Source organism: Onychostruthus taczanowskii, unplaced genomic scaffold, assembly GCF_017590055.1.
Source record: "Onychostruthus taczanowskii isolate IOZ18803 unplaced genomic scaffold, ASM1759005v1 scaffold42, whole genome shotgun sequence".
NCBI classification, from domain to species: Eukaryota; Metazoa; Chordata; class Aves; order Passeriformes; family Passeridae; genus Onychostruthus; species Onychostruthus taczanowskii.
Window position 1 is genome coordinate 3213509 of NW_024501682.1, and position 21779 is coordinate 3235287.

The following is a 21779-nucleotide window of genomic DNA, read 5'->3' on the forward strand; positions in this document are numbered from 1 at the left end:
AAGATTTTTGAGGTGATATTTCCAGTGATGAGTTCCAAATTTTTTGTAGGGGGTAGCATAAAAGAATGGAGTATGAGGGCTTTTTAAACTAAAATGACTGTTAATCTAGTTTGAATGTTAATTGTGCTAACTGATTTCTTTTCAGTCTGAGTCTTTCTAATATATGTTCTTTCAGCTTGTATACAATATTTAAAGATGTGTTACAAAACGAGTTACACAGCACTAACTCCAGCTGTGTAGCCTAACTTGTTAGTCTTTCTTTTTCTTATGCTAAACAATGAAAAGCCACTTCCATAGAACTGTGATATTTCTGTAATCTTAATATAATTTAATTTCAACCACAGACTTTGTGTGTTCTCGTGCTTTTCTGGGATAAAATTTTCAGAGAAACAAAATCCTTAAAAAAGTAATTAATCATCTGGTTCTGGTTACACAAATGGCCCAATTTTGTGACCTTCAAACCTTCCTCCCCCTCAAAGAAAGCAATAAGAATGTAAAGCAGAGAGACAGATTTTGAGAGGTATTGAGGCTCTGGCTCCCGCTGACTGTTAAAACATTCTCAGCACAGCACAGAGCATGTGCTATACCATGCAGCAGTTGGCTCTCAGCTTGCTCATGCACTTTGATTTCCCCTCATGGAGGGATGAAAGTCCTTCATAATTTTACTTTTGCGTTCTTTACCTGTAATCCAAGCAAACTTCCAAGTACAGTTTGAAAGTTTGTGATTATCAAATTAAAGTTTGCAAATCAATGTTTGCTAAGGACTCCTTGAGAGTTACATACTTTGGTGGAAACTTAAATTCAGTAGCAACCTACTGCATTGTGCTTCATCCACAACTGAGTCTCCTCCTTGTGAAAAGCTTATGGTCATATGTGTGCAATCTTCACCTGCCACACAAATTCTCAGTTCAGTACATCCCTGATGCACTACTGACTTTCCGTGACCCACAGCAAAGCACCACAAGCAAAGCACCACAAGACAATGTTGTTCTCCGGGAAGGCGTGGAGGACAAGTTCTGGGAGTGCTTTACTCACCAGTAATGACAATGAATCTACCAGGCCCATACTTGGTCCCAACCAGGTGAAGCTTCCAGCTCAACTCCACAGGGAGGATTCAAACATTGTGAAGGCAGCCCACAGCCGTCCCCAGCCACGGCCTGGGCATGGGAACCAGATTTCAATGATGCTGAGACAAGCTGCTTGCTTCTCAAGAGTGGCAGTAAGAAAATGTGTGTCTTTCCAGCCTCAAAAAATGCTGCTCACATCCAAACACTAAACATTTTGCATAAGAAGACAGATTTTCAAGCAGTCCTGCTTCCTGGATACTTTATTTCCAGACAGCCCTACTACAACTATTGCAGGAGACATGGGACTCAGTTCAATAGGTTCTCCAGGAACTTCAGAATTTTGTGACTTTGTATTTTCCAAGGGGAAAACAAGGAATCGTCATCATTGTGATGCACTGGGTTATAATTATTCCTGTTGAAACTAGGCACCAAAATATTATTAAACAAATTGGTTGTTGTGCCTGTTTGCATTTTAAGGGAATCAAATACTACCTGGTTTCTATAAATTCCAATCAAAATTAAGGCCTCACAGCCAATTAACATTTCCTGACTGAAGAAGTTTTAAAAGATTAAACATTTCTACACTGTAAGAACCAATCTATGCCTTTTAGACTAGTCTAAACAAACCTTAAATAAAATCTTCTGTTTACCATTTCTTCAACAGGGAATTGAAATATAGGCAGTATAAGTTACTTATGCAAGGATCACATGGGAATTGACTGACAGGAGCAACAGTCAAACTTTGATCTTCTGCATCTCAAATTAGACCCACAGCTACAAGACCATGTTTCAAATTCCAACCAAGGGCTACAAATGAATTGGTCTTTCAGAGTAGATCTGTATATCCTCTCTATAACCATTCAGTTGGCAGCAATAGATGAAAAAAATTATTAATAGTTATGCTATAAACCAGTTCCATTAAATCCCATTATCAGTAATTCCATACTGCTCTCACTTGCACTTGGTCCTGAACCAAGGGGTTTCATTGCAGGAGACACAGGATGCAGGAAAGCAGGATGAAACAATAGTTTTATAATTGCACGTCATAACACATTTCTTTTTGTTCCTTTCTCCTTTTTTTTTTTTTTCCTCATATATTCCCTGAGTGAACTCATGCAGAGCTAAATTACCCCTTTGGGAAAGTATATACGTAAAAAAAAAATTAAAAAAAAAAAAAATCTTCTCTCCAGATGTCCAAATCATTTCCAGTCAATCTGTAGACTCCTCTTTTGCATTTCTAGGCCTGTGCTTTCTCAGAAGCTGTAACATGCTTGAGTGTTGGTGACTGCCTTATTGTTTATGTGATTAGTCACTCTTAGACTATTTTAAGGAGGTGATGTACATTTTTTATAAATTTTAGATAAACTTCATTTATATTCTGATGATTGATGCTGAGAAGTTATCTGGCTAATTGCATTTTCTAGTATATTTTCTCCAGAATTTGAAAAGGATTCAGAATGGACAAAAGCTTTTCTTTTTTCTTGCTGGGCTGCTCACCATTTTTGGGGGGTTTTTTGAGGAGGAGGGGGGAATCTGTTGCAATAAAGCTAACAAAACTCTAGCTGAACTACAGCTTTATAATAAAGCTTCTGACAAGTTCTGGGATCTAAGCCAAAAATCAAACCAAATGTACAGTTTACGAGGGTAAAAGGTTTTACTGGCCAGTCTGGATCTCTTCCAAAATGCCTTCATTTCACATGTAAATGTTAATAGAAACAAACAGTGGTACTACCATTAACTTCTATTTTTGCATCACCACCTCTGTGTCATGCAATAAGCTAAAGAAAGAAATTGCAAGTAGGAAATCAGGGTATGGAGGGGAAAAAAAAGAGTGAAACAAAACTCTATTAGATCCCTCTCTTTGAATTCCATCTGGCCCACTGAGACTTCCTCAAAATTATTGGCAAAATGTGTTATTATTTTGGGAGGAGAGGCGGAAGGTAAAGGAAGGAAAGGGGAGGGCTCAGGCTAACTCAAAAAGATCTATAATTACAAAAAGCTGTGCTTTTGTTTCCTCCAAGCTTGCTTGCCTTTTTTTTTTTTTTTTTTTTTTTTCCCTCAACACTAAGCCAGCATGGTGGGAAGCACATTGATTCATTTGTACATACCTGAGCGTCATTTTGTGATGAGCCCAAATTTCCCCTCCATAGTTCTGTTTAAGACAAAACCCTTGTAGAAGTCTGTGGGAGTTGCGCCTAAATAAGCCACGACACAAAGCAGGAGACTCCCAGGGCCCCCTTGCTCACTGAGATATTATGCACACAGCATGTCCCTGAAAAAGCATGCTTGCACTATGCTTCCCACATCCTTCTCTGTTTCAGCTCCTATCCATTTGTTTGTTTCCTTCTCTGATTGCATCTTGTCATAAGCCCAAGACTGGTAGCTCATTAAGGCAGTGGCTTTCCTTTTTTTTACTTCTTGTTTACAGTATACTTCTGCCAAAAGTACATCCTTGTCTCAAGGTTATATATCAGTGTCTTAACATGATATATTTTTAACTTTTCATTTCAGAGCTTTTCTAAATAATTGCAATGCTGATTTCCAGCAATTAGATTTTTTCATATTTAAACAGCTTGCATTCCCACTGACTTTCCTGTGTGCAAAACTGGTGCTGAGGCTGCAACGCTCCTCACACTATGGGCCATACCAATGCTAGTTCTGCTCAGCACAGTCATTTTCCCCAAGGAGCAGACAACGTGGAGAATTATGTGTTCTCCTTTTGAGGAGCCATTAAAACACTTATAAGCGTTACACACAATCACATTATCAAGACAGGGCATTTCCATTTGTCCATGTGCTGTAAGCACAGAGTGTAAGAACTCTTGAATTAGCATTTGCATTGTTTTTTTTAATGAAAGAATTAATTGCTTCAGATCATCTGTCTGGAGTCCTACATTTGCAGAAAACTGAGTGTAGAGATATAAAAGATGCCAGCTCTTGTCAGATCCTGACCTCTTAACTCTAGGCATTGCTATAATGCAGTATTCATATATGTTCAATGACATACAATAAATGCAATGATAACCTTAGTTCAGTGGACAGTTGTGCTGCTTCATCCTTGCTCTAACCGGTTTTATTTCTTAACCCTCTCTGGGTTAAGTTAACAGTGTATCTTTTCCAGGAATCTGAGTGGAATCTGACAAAACTATGCTTTCATCAAACTACCAAAATACATTTTGTGACAGGAATCAACTTCAAATCACAACAAAATGAGATCTTCTTTACTGACATTTCCTTATCGTGCCTTCCTTAGTATTAAACTATTAAGTACATGGCGTTTTGTTTGCAGAATGTCATATCAAAAAAACTTCATTAAATCACTCAGCAGCCTGTAAGAGAAGCTGCAAAAATACTGTCTTCTTGTTGAAGACACTTCCCAGCACGTCTCCCAGCACAGACGTGCACCAAGGCATGACTGCACCCACCAACCTGTCGTGCATGCTGCTCTGAGTCCTCATGCAGTTTCACAACACACACAAGATGTCTCAGGACTGACTCACATTATGTCCACACAGCAATTAGGATATGCAACTTCTAACAACATCTCTTCAGAGGCTTCAGTAGACTTAACCTACTCTGAAAATGTGTGGTATCTCTTTCAGATGAGTTTGTGCCCCTGAGTTTTAGGAAACTTGAACCCATAGGAGAGGGATTTGTCTTTTCTATGCAGGGACTCGCAGAACCTAGTTAGGAACTTTTTTATTGTGTAGCTACAACATGTACAAGAGAGAGAGCAAGCAAGGGCAAACAGGAACAATGGAACCTTCTAAAATCACTGCTGCTTGCAACACTTATTTTTGTTGTTGTTTTCAGAAGTTTTCCTGTAAAGAAAACTATATATAACACTGTCTGATTTTTATTGAACACAATAAACTTAGGTTTGATTCATGCAACTGGCAGACTCCATATAAAGGATTAAATTAAAGGAAGTGAGTTTAAATTAATGGTCTACACCTGATACAGACTTACTCATGATCACTTTTCATACAGCTAACAGATGTACTGTGTTACAAGGATTTACTTCATTTTCACAATGTCCTCTGCTGCAATTATGACAGAAAAAGCTGCTGGGAACCAGCAGCAGTCATACCTTCAGTGCCCGTCTCATTTGCCACTCTGCTAGAGTGGATTAACTGAATAATAGTAAGTGACCCATGGCAGGATGAAAGCAACATGTGGGAAATAAAAACAAAAAGAAAAGAAAGTACTGTGGAAGGCCCAGCAGAAGCAGAAATTAATTTTATGATTAACACTCAGATTGCACAGCAGCAACCTGGAAAGGAATGCTGTAGTGAAATCTTATAGGCCAATACAAAAGTGAGCAAGAGAAACTGTATGCATTGCTGCAAGAATTGTTTCTCAATAAGTGTAATTTAACACTGTCATAGATGTACAACTAACTTGTCATGTCAACCCCCAATTAAACAGCAGCAAGACAGAGTTCAAGTTCATGATGGTTTGTTTTGGATTTGTTTTTTTTTTTCCCTTCTTTTGAAATTGGCCAAGAAGCTGAAATAATTTCAAAACTGGAGAGGGTAAGTGTTAAAGGCAGCTTCATGTCTACTTCCCAAAGGTGCAACTTCACACAGCCATTTACATTTGGCTTACACTGAAAGTTAACTGGACTGACCATAATGGATCAGAACCAAAACCTATGGTTTAGAATCAGATTTCTGTGGGCTACCAACACCAACAAACTCAGAGAAGTCTGAGAGTTCAAGAGTAGGCAAAAGGGTGCCTAATTCTCTTCTCTCCTGGCTCTGCACAGCACTGATTTCAGCACAGTTGCTCAGATCTCGAGATCAATGCTGCTGCAGTGCCATTATATTGTTACTGGAGTTAGATCAGCTGACAGCAAGTGGACATGCTTGGTGTAATGGGGCTTTTGAAAGACAGTGTAGACTCCATCCTTAAAAACTGAGGAGTGGTCCCAGTGACTTCTTGATGTAGACAATTATAATTGGGGATATGCTTGTTAATAATTTAAACACAGCTGTGTTTAAATTTGGACTTCCAGTGCTCCAAAGGTGTATGCATGTTCCCTGCAGTTCTGAGGAGTCATTTATCCTTCTCCTCATATTATCTTGGGAGTTAATGAATCTTGCATTCCCTTTCTATGCAATAAATTCAGTTTAAGCAGAATGATTCACTTCTAATTCCCCTGTCTTTGGAGGTCAGAAATATCTTTTAAAACTCTAAATCTGTGCCAATATCTGCCATACAAAAGACAGGTGGGAACTGCACTGCACTGCAATTCTGGAGAGAAACACCTGCCTTTGCAGAGACACTCAGCAAAGAGAAAAGTTTTCAGAAACAGCCCTCTCTTCTGCATACTTTCTGATTGGCCTATGGTACCCAAGAGTCTCTTACTGAGGAAGGTGACTCACTACTAATTAGTGCTCACAAGTGCTTTATTTTAGTGTGAAAATATGACCTTTGTGAGCCAAATGCTTAAATTCCTTAAAGGATATGGATCCTACAGCTCTTGTCTGGCTGCTCAAAAGGAATCTAATTTGCTTTCAATTAAAAAAAATCTATGTCTCTATTAGCTCTCCTGGGAGCTGCCTTTAGCTTTCTGATAGACCTAGTTATATATATCTATTCCTTGCTCATGAGGTATAAAATCATGTCTCTTTTTCTAAAAAAAAAAAAAAAAAAAAAAAAAAGGGAAGCTCACTTTCAATGTTACAGCCATGAGAGAATATTAGAAAACAACTCAGGCCCCACTCTTAAAGGGATAGAGAATCCATGGCTCTACTTGAATACAGTGGGAGCGATAGCAAAACAATGTGTCCTTTAAACTGACATAAAGACGTACAGAAAAAAACCCTCTGAAATATGAGCAACTTGACAAGGTGTCAAAATACTAATGTCCTGTTTATTCAGTTTTTTTCCCCGTTTCCTTTTCATCTTGGACAGCACAACTCTTCCAGCCTACACTGGAATGCTTTACCCACAGTGTTGAATTCCTAAAGGTTTGCTGTTTCTCTATTCTGATTGCCTTAGGAGTGTCTGATGCCAACAGTCCCCCAAGGGAGAAATAAAAGGTGTTGAACAGCAAGACATCCCACAATCTTGTCTCATCAAGTAACCTGGGCAGATATGAAAAGCAAACTGATGCCAGAACCCATTTTTGTGTGTTAAGAAGAGGGTAAAGGTAAACCAGGAAGGATGAAAAGGGAGATAGAAATTAACAAGGAAATAAAAGTTCAAGTTGCCAGCATTCAACCTCAAGTATTCAGCTCTTTCAAAGTCTTGTTAAAAAAAAAAAAAAAAAAAAAAAAAAACTAAACTCTTAAGATATAAATTTATGAGGGGGAGAGTGGAAATCCTGTTTATCAGCATTCATCTTTCTTTTTTTCTACCTCAAGGAGACATTCTTCATCTCCTGGAACATCAGTCCACTTGGCTGGTTATTTCAGTTCTGTGATATTCTGCTGATAGCTAAAATGTAGATTCCCATGCCAGATACTTGAGATAATTAGCTCGTGGGCTGCTAGTGTCAGACTTGTTTAGTGCAGGAAAAACAGCTGACAACAAATCATCACTGTGTGAGATCTTGATTATTGTTTGGATGCAAACAGAAACATGCTGGCATTGCCTTACAAGTGTTTTCAATCACAGAAGGATGTTATAGCACTAACACAATGAGGCTGGCTTACGAGAAAGGAGTGGGATCATTGAAGGTCTAGCACATTTACTTGCTATTTACCCAGACTTTATTTAGGTACTCCTGTCTTCTCTTGAGTGGTCATATGGTTGAGGGCCCAGATCCTTCGTTTCTAAAGCAGTTCCCAAGAACTTGTTGCCATCCCCAGAAAACGGGGATGACAGCTAAGGGTGCTTGACATGCTCTATTGTGAGTCCATACTCACAGAAACACTGATAGAATCATAGAATATCCTGAGCTGGAAGGGACCCAAAAGGATCATCAAAGTCCATCTCTCAGCCCTGCACAGGCCAGCCCCAAGAATTACATCATGCTACATACATGCATTTCATTGCCTAGGGAGGTTAACTCAAACACAAAGCTGAATACAATACTCCTGCCTCGTTTACATGTGACTCTCCAAATTATTACCTCTTTCCATGTTGCTTAGTTTCTTCCAAAAGTGGCACTATGCTTTCAAAGAAAATATACAGTTATACTCCCTGTAATTATCCTTGCTTTAAATCTCTCCTCTCTAGCACAATATCCCCATGAGGTAAAACACAGATGAGATGCTCAAAGTCTGCAAAATACAGGATTGGAATGACAGTACAATGCAAGAGCTTTCTACAGTTCATCTCTGCAATATTTCCAACTTTGGGGTTAATTTTGGAACGATATGGTGGTTTTAGATAATATCAAGACATTTAGATTCAGTGGTGCTCAGATCAAGGAGATATACAAAAAGGTGTAGTTTTGCTTTTGTACTTTGATCTGGACATTGCTGCAGTTGTTTGTTGTATCACTCCAAGTGTTGTGATTCTCAGATTCCAGACAGCTACCTAAGTCCTAGTTAGAAAATGAAAGGGACAAGTATTACCTGAAATGTTGAGTAAAATACCTTTTCAGCTTCATCAAGATATCCTCTTGAAAATACTTCTATCTTTTTCTCCCTAATATCACTACGTGATTTTTGTGATAGTGTCATGAACGAGTGTTCAAAAGTTGCTATTCAACTCCTAATGAAATGTCCTAGCACTGAGAATCTCACTGACTGCAATAAAATTGTAGGGAAAACATGCTTCTCTGACATATACTTCCCAACAGTGTTTTGCAACTTCCATGGTCTAATCACGAAAACAAAGGAAGGTCATGAGTCTGAACCAAGAATCAGAAACCTGGCTGAGTCAGGATGTAAGAAAGCTGCAACTTAAATCTCCAAGGATACTTCACTGACCTGTATTGACCTTTGGAAAAGTTGCTTCTGAATCACCAAACCTCAGTAGGCTGATAGCTGGAGAATCATGGTATAGATAAAGGAAGTTCTGTGCTTTGCAAATTTGCACAAGCAGCAACAGGCAACTCTGGCCATGTAATTTGCTGCTTTATATGTAATTAGTACAATATGTAATTTGGAAGTCTTGGAGTTAATTATGCAATGTTCATACCTGAGTTTACTCTGTGGGTAGCAATTTGTGCACTTGCAATTTGTGTTGTATGCCTTGAATCCATAAACAGAAAGGTTTTGGTTATAAAGCATGTCTAGGAGTATGGAAACAGAGTGAAAAGGAGGCAGGGAATTCTGCATATTTTTCAGGGGAAGCTGCTAATGGCAGATTTCAAGATATGGAAATGCAGTACAAAATGAAATGCCACTATCAACCTATTCTTATTACATTCAATAGAAAATAGCAGAAGAGCAATGAACATGATAAACATTCTACCTGGGACTTGTTTGAAAAGATCCTGATACTGACTGACTCAAAGCTTTCCCTGTTAATTTTTAAGCCTCCTACATAACTCAAAATACAAGCCCAAATTTATTGTCTTCATCCAAAGGGCAATAACGATGCTCACTGAAAATTTAATTATGTACTTTCAACAATTACATTCCTGTTAAAACATAACCTTTTCAGCTTAGGATTGGTGTATCTGGATTGCTAAACAATACCATGGGGTAAACCCATTTCTTTAAATCACATGTGGGGAAAGTAAAGAGCTGGGGAATTCAGAGGAATTTGAATTATTCACTGCAAACATTTACTCTATCAGTTTCATCAGATTACAAGGATATAGCCAAATGATGTGACCAAGCAGTTGGACAGGGGGAAGGGAGAGGCTTTTTTAAAAACCAGCTTGTGAAATGCACCTTCTGGACTGATTTTCCATCACACAGCATGGCTGTTTGTGCCAGCTCATCACTGGGAACACTCAAAAGCATCTGAAAAGGAGCTGATCATTACAGAAAAGTTCGTAGGACCACTGTTACAAAAATGGTCCAGTAAACAGTGAGAGAAAAATAGCCAGGTATTCTAAGCCTCAAAAGTGATCCTTGCTAGTCAGGACAGTGCCACTGATGGTGTTAAATCTAGTGACAGAAAATGTTTAGAAAGTATTTGCTCAGACAGTACAAAACCAAGCCAGCTAAAAAGAGCATCACATATCAAGTGCTCAGAGCAAAAAAAGAAGGTAGGGACCAATGCCAGCTACTGTTCAGAGAATATAAAACAGTGTAAATCACCATGAAAATTCCTATGAGACTATGAAAATTCAATAAAGTCAAAGTGTTAAAATGGAAATAAATATAACAGTACAGAATATAATCTCTAACAGTTTTTTAAAAACAGAAAACACTTACACTGAAGTGAGAACCCAATATAGTTCAACACCTACTACAAACAGGTAGAAAATCCTATGTGATACTTGCAGCTCCATCCACCAGAGAGTTGCAATTTAGGTAAATAATTTCCTTTAATTAAACAAATACACCTATCAAATTCCCATGTTGCCTTTTAAGATGCCAGGTCTGCTGCTTTAGGACAAACCCTTATAGGAATGACACTCTGTTTTCGGAACATTAATGTTTCTTTCAAATAAGTCATTTGCAGTCTAGCCTGCATTTTTAGAAGTAAACTGGACAGTTATGCTCTTTAAGCTCAGGCCACAAAAAAGGTAAGCAATTTTGATCATTTGGAGCTGTGATGCTTCAGACTGTGTAGAAGACAAGAGCTTGCTCTGGACAACTCTGTTTGACTTCTTCCTCACAGAGTTTTCAGAGGAATGATAAACAGGAAATTTATGTATGAGGTTACCCAGTAAAGTAAGGGAGAGCTGTAACTGTTTGAACTTTATTGCTGAGGGTAAGATAACCATGTTTGGTCTGGATCTAAATTAATATCAACCTTTGATTTAAGCACAGGGATCAAGAGTGAACTAATGACAATTTGGGTCCCCTTGCACAGAAAACTGTTTGAGACTTAGCTGCAGAGCTGTTAATTATGGATCCCACTCAAAACTGTGGCTTTCCACTGCTAAACACAGGGACCTACAGTCTGCTCTGAAGGGAGAATTTGGAAATAAGTGATAACCCATAATGTTTCTGAGGCAGGGTTTGTACTATGAGAAAGAAACCTTTTAGGCCAGGTGGTAAAGTCAAAAGAAAACTTTCATGCCCACAAATATGTTTTAAATGTGTGGCAGAGATTTGTAGCTTTTTCTCACCTGTATGAAAAAAACCTCTTACTTCTTGCACTAATGGCAACTGATGCATCCAAGTCCAAAGAGAATTGTCAAATGCTTTAGATACTCAACTTTAATCCCTCTCTGATAAGTGGGCAGTGTGTGTATCTACTTTTCTGCACATTACAGAATTGGAGGCCTGAGCAGTCAGCAAGTTAAGCAATATCTTTTGTTCTGATAAACATCAGAACTTTATATGAATTGCTACCATAGCTACTTCCCCAAGCTAGGCATTTCCTCCTCACCACAGAAGTTCACAAGTCAGGTAGATAATCACATAGCACATTGAGTGAATCATGCATATGAGCAGAAGGGTTTGAAATCAAATGCTGGTATAACACAGCTGTAATTAGGGATAACCTCCCACTCACCTCATGAAATTGTCTCTTCTCCCTGTGATTGCTGACAGAGGCTTTCCAAATACATGCTGGGGGAAGGGGGGTACACAGCATAACAGAGTGCTAAATGCAGAATTCCTGTAACTCAGGATGGTGTTAAATAAGACCTCTGACTAAGTAACTGAGTGGGCAGCCATCACACCTTTCATTCTGAAATAACCACCCTCCTCAGGTTTCTTTTCCTTTGCAGTCTAAGTTGCAATGGTCATGACTGGAAATGAGCGACTGCAGCTGAACTTTTCGATGCAACTAAGTTACAATGATTCAAAGACCTTTTGGAAAAGGTTTTCTGAAAGACATTGTTGAGCATGCATAAGCAAAAATCAGGAATCAAATCTGCAATCTTTGCCTAAATCAAACATTCAGCAGCCTTTAACAGCACTCATGATAACTATTTTCGTTCCCAGCAAAATGCTCCTAAGAGGATGGCTAAGAGGGAGGTGTGGGGGGAACAAAACCCACCTATTTTCTGTAACTCTTACTACCTTTTTGTTTAACTGTTGCTGTGCCTGGCCTGTTTTTATGACTGGTGTCTGCAAACGTTCACAGGGTTGAGTTTTACTGGCAAACATGCTAGCAGGGTATGGGGGAGAGTGGCAGATGTGGCTTTCCAGAACCAAAGGTTTCATTTGCATCCTCTGGCCTGCATGCCAGAGCAGCATGTGAGCACACACAGAGAGCAGCTAGACAGCACAGCTCATATTTCTGGGGCTTGGAAGTTGCTCATCAGTGTAAAATAGTCCCCCTTCCAAATAAATTTTCTTGAAAAGATCCTGAACCTAAGCAAAATGTATCATAATAATTCACTGTGCCATTATTCACTCAGCTCAACTTCTGTGGGTTTGCTCCCATCAACATTTTGAAAGACAGCTCAAAGTAATGGAGCCTACCTAGGCACACAGTGTGAGCCTATGATTTATGAAACACAGTTTTGAATTCAGAAACAAGTGTGGTTTTAAAAACTGCTTTCTAGCCTTACTCTGAAGCAGAATAGCATAAAATACCCCTATCTACCTACCCAACAAAGAGTTTTTTGACACTAGATTTGACAGACTTTAAAAATCAGCTTTACTTCTGGCTACTGCCCAAGGCAGCAGCAGGACTCTACAACCAGTACAGTTCCTCTCCAGATGAAATTTCAGCTTCATGTGTGCACACATAATGATTCTCTTAAGTATGAAATTCTTGCTGGTTTCAGCCCAGAGAAGATCCAGTTACAGATCCCTGACAGTAAAATTATGGTTTCCAAGGAATTTCACAGAATCACAGCTTAAGCTGAGTTGAAAGGGGCCCTCAAAGATCATAGAGTTTGACTCCTGGACATGCACTGTGCCCAAGAGTCACACCATGTGCATTGCCCAAACACTTGAACTCTACCAGGCTGGGTGCTGTGACTGCCTCACTGGGGAAGTGCCCAGCCATCCTCTCAGGAAACAACCTTTTCCTGATATCCAACTCAAACCTCCACTGACACAACTTCAGGCCATTCCCTCAAGTCCTGTCACTGGTCACCACAGAGGAGAGATCAATGGCTGCCCGTCCTCTTCCCCTCACAAGGAAGATGTAACTTCAGTGAGGTCCCTCATCAGTCTCCTCCTATCCTGGCTGAACAGACTTCAGACACTTCTCATATGGCTTCCCCTCAAGGTCCTTCATCATCTTCATAGTCCTTCTTTGGACACTTTCTAGTAGTTTAATATCCTTCTTATATTGTGGATCCCAGAACTGGCCCCAGCACTCGAGGTGAGGCCTTTGTGTCCACCTTGTCATCAACCAGGGACCCCCAGGTCCCTTTTCATGGCACTGCTTTCCAGCATCACATTCCCCAGTCTGTACATCCAGGGTAGTCTCATCCCAGGTGCACAATCTGACATTTTCCCTTGTTGAACTTCACATGCTTGCTGATTGCTCAGTCCTCTAATTCATTGATGTCTCTCTGCAGGGCCTCCCTGCTTTTGTGGGAGTCAGCAGCTCCTCATCCTTTGAGTTCTATGACCAGGTGTCACACTAAACATCACACACTATCAGAGTACCCACTGACTCTAAGAATTAATTTAGCCATGACAAATGCCATGGACTATTTTGTGTACTGAAAATGTGTCATCAGAGCAGCCAGCTGATAATTTGTCATTCTTCGCAGCATGCATCTTGCCTCTGGGCTGATTTGAAAGAGCCAAAGGTAAGACCCAGTAAGGCAACAATGTCTCAAGGCTAGAAACAGTAGAAATGTAGTAGGAAAGCTTCACCTGAAAGGATTCCTTCTCAATTTTCAGAATAAAAGAACACACCAATGAACTCGCCAAACCAAAACCAGTACGTACATTTCTTTGCATAAATACCTTTATCACCACTCTGGTAGATCTTGTTGACCCAGGTCAAATATGAACAGACAAAATCCAGATGGCAGATGGTTTAGCCCCTACAGCAATTCACATTGAACCAGAGGAAGCCTGATACATCATTAAAAATCCCAAAGCCAGTATTTATTTCCAAGGCACAACATATATAGTCCCCACAACCTACAAAAAGAACATGTTCTCTCCCCACTTCCTTCTAAGTTATTTGATTACCAAGGAGCTCACTGGATAGCATATAACAGTACAAAAAGGGCATTTATTATGGAAACATTTGATGAGAGGAAATAAGATGATATCTCCATGCAACTTAAGGATCTTAGACATATAGTATTACAAGCAAGAAGCAAGGATAGCAGGCAGAACTCTACACATCCTTCTCAAGAATATTAAAATCCAGCTTCTTCCCTGATGGTCATGAATGATCAAAAGGCATAAACAATCAGGCTTTCTATGCTAATGATTACACTGAAATATTTTCTTAAGTAGTTTAACCAATTAGAAGGAGCACCAGCAATTAAAAGGAATCTTAATGATGGATTAGTTATTCAGAATCCTTTAAAAGAAAACTACATAGTTTTTTTTTTATCTCATGTGTCCCTCATTTTTTCTTGACTTTGGCCATTTTCCATTTTTTTTAAATAATAAACCCATTCCCCAAACCTTCACAAACTCTTAGAAAGTATGAAGCTACCAGCCTTTATTTTCATTGGCTTAATTTGTGAATCATTGAAAGTTAATATATTTGTGGTTCACACATGAAAAAGACTTGAAATTTTAAGTAATACAAGTCTCCTATGTGGGCTCTAAAGCAAAGTATTTCTAATTGCTATGAACTGGCTAGGACAGAGAAAAACCTCTTAAAATTAAATCCCATTTCTTTAATTAGATTTCATGTAGAAGGAATATCAGGGTTAAAGTCTGTTTGAAGTAACACAAAAAATCTTTCAATAAAAAGTTACTGTGTGTTATTCAGATGGGACTGGAGAAACAGCAGTAGTTTATTGCTCAGGAACACATTGCCTGTAACATATTTCATATAAAAAGTATTCTTAGCTAAACATGTCTTCCAGTACTGATTAGATTAATAGCTGGCAAAATTTGGCCATTATACATTACATTAACAGAAAGTCACACTCAGCTGTTAACTCCATTTAGGACTTATTTTGAGCCATCAATATGTTTATTGCGTAACACCATGGTCAAGTCAGAAGTAGCAGGAGCATCACATATGTTATTGTTAGCAGAAGCAATGCAGACTGTTTAGAGGGTGTGCAATTCCTCTGTCAGCTTGTTTAGCTCTAGGGTTAAGCAAAACCACTTTAACTTCATCTTTGTTTCTCATTTATATGGTGTGATTTTCTTTTTTATGAAAAAACCCAAAACCAAAAAACCCCAACAACAACCAAAAAAAAAAAAAAAACAAAAAAAACCCAAAAAAAAACCCACAAAAAAAACCCCAAAGACCCGATGCAGAGACACAACAGATCTGGCCAGGGTTTTTTTTCTGGAGGGTTTCCTGGCAGCTTTCTGCCGTGTCCAAATTCACATGCCATCATGGACTGGCCTCATCTGTGGCCCCACAAGTAGTTCTGCCTTGTAGCTGCGCCTGCAGCCAACTCCCTGGGCTCACCTCCTCTGCAAAGCACAGCTTACGCACTTCACACACCTCCTCTGGAGCAGGTGGGACATCTCAGACAGGCCTAGCTTGAAGGACTCCCAGTGAAGTCCTGGATAACAGCTATAGAGAGGGGTGACTGTGAGTCCCAAGTCACCCAACCCGACATTCCTTCCCAAGGGGAAGTCAATCCATGCTCAGCCAAAACATCAAGGTGTGTTTTGAAGGCAGGCTGGGTAAATACATGTGGGGCCATGATCTGTGTGGATTCCTACCAACTTCAGACTTCTCATGGCCTTCATATTAACCTGCAGAGCACTCAGCTGAAGGGCAGCGCCCTGCTAGTATGCCTGTTCAAGATCTGGAGAGAGAATGAAATCATGGAACTTTTTATTAGCTTTGGTTGGGAAGAAAATGATGTACTTTGAATCTGAAACTTCTGGGGTGTTACATACCACTCTCATAATGCTAACACCCATGTAGCAACACAAGCATGAGTACTCCTGCCTTTAAACGGGCTTGTTTTTATCTCAGAGCAGAGCAGAAGTGTTCAGGAAAACACAAAAGTTGTGCAGGTTAGAAAAGTATTTCCCACACAGCTCTAGTTATGGGAGGCCTCTAATGGTATTTAATATTTCAAACAATTTTGGTTTCAATTAAAATAGTAGATGGGAAAATAACAAAGAAAGAGATGCAAGGCGAGTAATTTTTTCCTATCCTGCAGGAAAATTCCGATTACTTAAATTATTCTTTTGCAGAGAAATGAAACAATTGCTGCAAAGGGGAACATGAAAATGTCATCCAATCTGTTTCTGAAATGCAGTTTATGCAGTGAAGCAACATTTGTGTGGATTCCACTAATTCACTCCATTTTAGAACATCAGCCAGACAGCAGTTTCAGTATCACTTGAAAACTATTAGGGTTGCTGACAGTCAGGGTCCACCTTCACCCCCTGTCCCAGAAGTACCTAAATGTTTTAGGGACACATACCAGTGAAGTTTTATGAATGAATCTTCACGAGGCAACATAAGCCTTTCAGTCCATTACCCAGAGGCACTTCAGGCACACAGGTTCCCTTGATGCCCCAAGTGAATGTAGGAGCTGCTCTGGAAGTCTAAGCCCCAGTGCTGAAGACTTAAGTTCTAAAACACAAGATGGGTTCTAAAACCTACAGTACTTATTGCTAAAGATACAGCGCAGCTTTTTAAATATTGTACGATTGTACGGATTAATGCCAATCACAGTATGTGTTGGAAGGGACCTTAAAGACAATTCAGATCCAATCCTCCTGATATGGGCAGGGACACCTTTCTCTAGACCAGGTTTCTCAAGACCCTATCCAGCCTGGCCTTGAACACTTGCTGGGATGAGGCATCCACAGCTTCTCTGGGCAACCTGTTCCAGTGCCTCACCACCCCCACAATAAAGAACTTCTGCCACCTATTCAGCCAGCTATTGGTTATCACACTACAGCAGGATTAAACACCAAAGCACTGAATTACTGTTCTCCAAAGTTCATAGGTCCTTCCAAACCACACAGTCAGTTGGGGGCATCAGTTATATCTGAAAAACCTGGACTAAATACAATCTCTGACTTCCTACAGGCTCTGGCAGGTATTACTTTGGGATTCTCTGGATGGTTTCAGAAATGTTACTCAAGATCTAGTCTATTGTCTTTTGTAAAAGCACAGAATAAAATTATTTTCAGAGAGATGATTCACTTTCCCCTTGTTTTTAGCAAGAATTCTGCTTGTAGCTAACAGGAAAAGTGCTAGGAACTCTCATGCAGCAGTCAGGATTTTTATTACAGAATATGTGTGTACTATTTCAAAAAGACAGCAAATTAAACTAAAGAAAATAAAATAAGTACTGCAGCCAACACCTTACAAAATATTGCAACCTTCATCTGGTCATTGGATACTTGTTCTATCACAGATATTACTTTCTGGAAACTACAAATAATAAGAAAAACTCTAAGAGAGTAATCTTGAAATAGCCTCGAAGAGCCGTGAAAAGTACTGAAAGCACACTCACTTTGGAAAAATAATCTAGTTTTCACTAAACCAGTATCTATATGTAAGTAAATATGTCTCCCAGACTTCAACTATAAGCACATTTGCATTGATGTTCCTGTGAATCCTAAGTGAATCTCACATTTACACTGAGTGCCCAAGTGCTTTTCAAGTCTGTACTCTGCTTTATCTGCTTCTGTCATAAGTCTGCCTGGCAAAAAACCCACATGCAGCTGAGACAGGGGCATGTTCACTTTCAAAAGTCAGTGAAAGAAAGGGGGTGTGGAAGAGAAACTCTTTAACATTGCTCAAGAAAATAGTTTTCAGTCAGACTCCAGTACTGCCTAATTCCTGTCTGCATCAGCCCAGTTAAAGCTGCCTGTGCTTAGGGGCGATTGGCAGTCTGCTCTGGGTTCCTTCACTGCACTGCTAATCTCCGCTAATACTCTCCCATGCTTCATTTAATTTCACTCTCAGGGCTCTTTTTCAAATTCTTCCTCAAATCTTAAACCAATGCCCTCATTGTTTAGGATTCCTTTACCCTGACAAGTCTGACCTCAGATATCCTTTCCTCTTTCCTGCTCTGTAACTCAGGCAGTCCACTTACTCATTCATATGGTAACCTCACATAATGGTCTCCACATTAATTAAGTAATTTTGGTTCTTTAAGGTACTACAGAGGGGTTTTCAGTGCCTTTCAGGCCAATTGAATTATTTTTTTTTTTGTTGAACAGACTGGAGAGTACATGGTAGAAGAGCCAAGGAGAACATGCTCGCTCTCCCTCTGGGCCATTCCTTTCATGCTGCTTCGGGGTTAGGCCAAAACAACATCAGCAAGTCTAATTTGCCCCAGCAGCGGATGGGAAATGACTAAAAACCCTGCAGATTAATTTGTGTCAGATGTATGCTTTAAAGCAAGTGAGAGCAAGAGAGAATGTGAGAGCATTTACAGAAAAACATGCTCTTTCTCTGGGATTTAGAAGGGCCCTCTTGTTTCAGGTCTCTTGGGAACTGAGTGGCCCCAAGCAAATGAAAAGTCCTACCTTTGCTTTATGTTCTCCTTTTGTATGTGACGCTTTTCAGTAATCAGAAAATTCAGAAAAAAAATAAAGGGATAAAAAGAAGCAAAACTGTACAATGCATAATTGGCTTTGCAGTATCTGCTGAGTCTTCTAGCAAAGATAGTTTTGCACCATACAGGTAAGATGGTCAGAAAAAAAAGGGGCCTGGGGATTTTTTTGTTGGGTGAGGGTTGTGTCCCACATCACTCCAGGAAAAGTGAAACGTGGAAACCTCATGTCACTCTGGAAAATAGTAATGATTAGTGTTACCTAATCAATAACCTAATATGACTGAAACTGCAGATCAATACATGATCCTGACTAGGAAGCACAGGTCCAAAGCAGTCTTTCAATTGAAACAGTAGACCTCAAGTTGCTCTCTGACGGCCAGATGTGGTCACCCCACTGTGATATTCTAATAGGACAAATCCTGGAATGGTCATGAAAATCCAGCAACTGTAATAGTTAGTTTGGTGCCACTTGGTGTGACTTAGTTGGGAATAAATTTTTCTGTACATGACTAACACATGAGCTGAAAAACAGCATAACTGGTACTGGTTAGGCTTTTTACTGGTTAGGCTTCTTACTGGAATTCCCAGCAAGGCCAAGAACAGTCATCTCTGTGTCCAATCTCTCTGCTTAATGGTGTTTGCGACACTGGAGATGAGTCATGCGTGTGCTCTCACTGTGCAGTAACATTTCTCTTCCTAAATTAAATAGATTTAAATTTGTACATTCTTGGAACTCATATCCAATCTGATCTGCTCACCACATCTAAAAGGATTTGTTTACTTTTTAGGCAGCCTTGCTGTTTAGATCTCGGATGACTGCCTCAAAAATTCTAGAGAAACTCAAGTCTCAAAGTGCAACATTAGTATGGACTTACTTCTGGTGAGCGACACGTCTGCTTCAAAAGTCTCAAACCTTACTCTTCATTCACACTGTTCCTAATGCTTGTCTTATTATTATGAGACAGAAATAATAACACCCAAAGTCCTACCCGAAGTCTGAATCCCAATCTGATCTGGCAGCATAAATATAACCACAGAAAAATCTTCCAAGAGAGCCAAAGAGACAAAAAGCCCCAATCTAAAAAGAAAGCAAAGTTTTGTGGAATTAGACCTTAAATCTCAGTTTCAAAACAGACTAGCACTTAGAAGCCTGTCACAACTTTCAACAAGACGTCAGATATAGTTATACAACATTTAATATTGATGTCGTTATACTGGTACTCTTAGCAGTATCACCTATTTCGATCTAGAAAGGAAATAGCAGTACAGGGAAGAAACAACATAGGATGTCTTTATATCTGTAAATGTTGTTGTAGTGGGATGTTTTTCAATAAAAACACATACCAGTAACCTAAATGGTTGTACTAGTGCCAGATCTTCTATATGAGACCAAGAGTCTCAGAAGATTTAGATGTCTGTATCACACCAGTTTCACTAGTGTTTTGGCAGGTAATATCATTTCCAGACCCACATACAAGCACCAGATCACATCTGAGAAAGAGAGAAAGTCTTTAGTTACTTGACCATTTTGACAGTATTCTTTTTAGGGTTGCTGAAATGTATAAGAATTGGCAAGTTAAAAAAATAAAGCAATCCTCTTCAAATGAACAAAACCAAACACAGCCATTCAGAAGAACCAGTAACAAAAGGAAAGAGAAATCTGTATTAGTGATGATTGTATTGGCAAGTCTTCTCTGTCCATAACACATACTTGTGGAAAATGGTAACTACAGCTGTAGCAATTCACACAATGTTGTCTGAATATTTTTATCTGAGACAAAGTTATGCTGTTATCTTCATGTATACAGGAAAAAACCAAGTTCTGGAGCAGATTAATTCAATAATATCTAGATTCCTAAATCCCTGATTTAGGTCCCAAGAGAAGCTTAGAAACTTTCAGTGGAAGGAGAAAGAGGAATTTCCTTATTTTAGCTGATCCACAGGAAAACCTCAAGTTCATTGAAATAGTCTATCAGTTTTAGGGTGCCTAGTGCTGGAAAGAAAAAAGGCAGCCCAAGCCTGCAGATAACCTGTTTGACTGACCTCACTCTGCAGCTCTTAAGTTTATTCACCACACATTCACAGCAATGCTAGTTCCAGCTCAGGAGAGCAGCTCAGGCACATAGCCAGGCATTTGCAGGGCAGGCCTCTTCAGCCCTTGTTTGGAGCAGCTTTAGGATCCAGGAACCACACCCTTGCTTCCTGTCAGAGCAGAATAAGCCTAGAAGTCACAAAACCTATCTATTGGTTACGCTGCGAGAAATGTGCATGTGTGCACCCAGTCCACTACTAATTAGTCTTTCTGGCAGCAAAGTCTCAATCACCTATCCCATAGACCATACTGTGGGACTGACAATCCTCCTGAGATACACACAAGGTCTGAGCAAAACACCATCAACCTTTCCCTCTTCTCACCCAAGATGCTGTCCTGTTCAGATAAAGACCACAACTACTGCTCATCTTGGACTGGGAAAGCAGTCTCAGTGAGGACTTTGGGATATTTGATCCTCCAAGACTAGCAGGATTCATGAGATTGGAACCTCATGCCACGTAAAAGCTCAGTGAGTCTTTCCTAGTCTGTGCCCAATCTAAGCTCAAACTTGCAATTCCTGGACAGTACCAAAAGTACAATTGCAACATTTCTGAGAGCAGAGCTCATAGTGCTGGGCTGAAGAAACATGAAGACTGCAGGGTCTTTCATATGGTAAGAAAACTGTACATGGGGAAGGCAATCTGAGTGACAGCTCCAGCTCTCTCAACCTTCCTCAGGCCAGGAAGACCTTCAGCTCCACCAAAAGTCCGTATCTCTTGCCAAAGATTAACCATCACTGTCAAAAAGACTTCCAGTATTTTTTTGACTTAAATATCTGAAAGGTAGTAGAATCTCAGCTAATTACTTATCATTACTATCACTATGATATCTGCATTATATCTTTAATAATACAAGAACATTGAAATAATTAGGAAGGCTACAGATAACTCGAAATCTGATATCCCTGAGCAGTTGCTTGTAAATATTTCCTCATATTATTCCACATTTATTTATCCTTTGAAATAATTAAGCACTTAAACACTATTGTTTGCTTACA